Raw genomic sequence first — 1200 nt, 5'->3', positions numbered from 1 at the left:
ATTATTATTATTATTATTATTATAATCATTATTACTAAAATTTATTAAAGGAAAATTATCAATCATATACCTTTATATTGTCCTATTATTAAAAATATTACAAAACTTGTTATATCATCTATCCATCCCAAATTTACAATATGTATAAATCATCTACCAAATTGTTAGTTTCTATTAAAAAATTAAGAAAATTGTAGTAAATCGACCATTAAGCCCTCGAAACTTAATTTAATGTTAAAAGACATAGGGACATTATTAGCCATATATCCTTAGTTTATCCTGATAAAACAATAGTACAAAATTTTGAATTTATTTGATTTTTCATCATAAGTTTGTAATTCATATCAATTGTCTACCAAAATATTAAAATTGTTAGAATACTTAACAAATTTTAAGTAAAATGACCATTTTACCCTTGAATTCAAGGCATTTTTTTACTTTACACCACAAATAAATGAAATAAAATTTAGCTATTTTTAATTATGAAATCGAACTTAATGATTGGATTGATAGGAAGTTTATGAATGAGGTTAGGGTAATTTGTGGATTTAATATGATTATGTAAATCTGTGAAGATAAATTAGAATTTTTTTAATAAAGGAAAAAATAGAGTTTTAAGCGTATTTAATTGAAAATTGGATATAAGGATAGTTTTTATTTTATACTTTAAACTATTATTTTATTTTGTATTTAATATGTTAAATGTCTAAATTACCCTTACGTCATTAATTATAAATGACAATTAATGTTTTAGTGGATGGTTGATACAAATTAAAAATGTTAATCCAAGGAAGGAGAATTCCATCCTTACTTTAAGATTCTCATTCCTTATTCTTAAATTTGGTGAGCCCTACTAATTTCATTCTTATTCTAAGAATATAAAAAGAAAATAAACAAGGGAATAATTCTTTTTTCTCTATTTTCATTCATATCCTCAATTAGTAACATTATAAGGATGAAAATAAAGACAAATTCAGTTATGATGTATTGTTGTATTAAGATTAGAAAAACAACTGATTGACAACCATTTCCAGAATTATGCTAATTGTATATTTTCTTTTTAATTTTTTTATATATACACAATTTCCTTCTTAAAATTTTATCACAAGTAAATTGAGTCTTGGTTATTATGAATTAATAATGGATTAATCTATTTTAACTTAAATTTTTGTACAAATTTTGAATCATTTTCTTTTACGC

The sequence above is a fragment of the Citrus clementina genome, unplaced genomic scaffold (genome assembly GCF_000493195.1).
Source record: "Citrus clementina cultivar Clemenules unplaced genomic scaffold, Citrus_clementina_v1.0 scaffold_4, whole genome shotgun sequence".
In the NCBI taxonomy this organism is placed as follows: Eukaryota; Viridiplantae; Streptophyta; class Magnoliopsida; order Sapindales; family Rutaceae; genus Citrus; species Citrus x clementina.
This window is presented reverse-complemented; position numbering follows the sequence as displayed.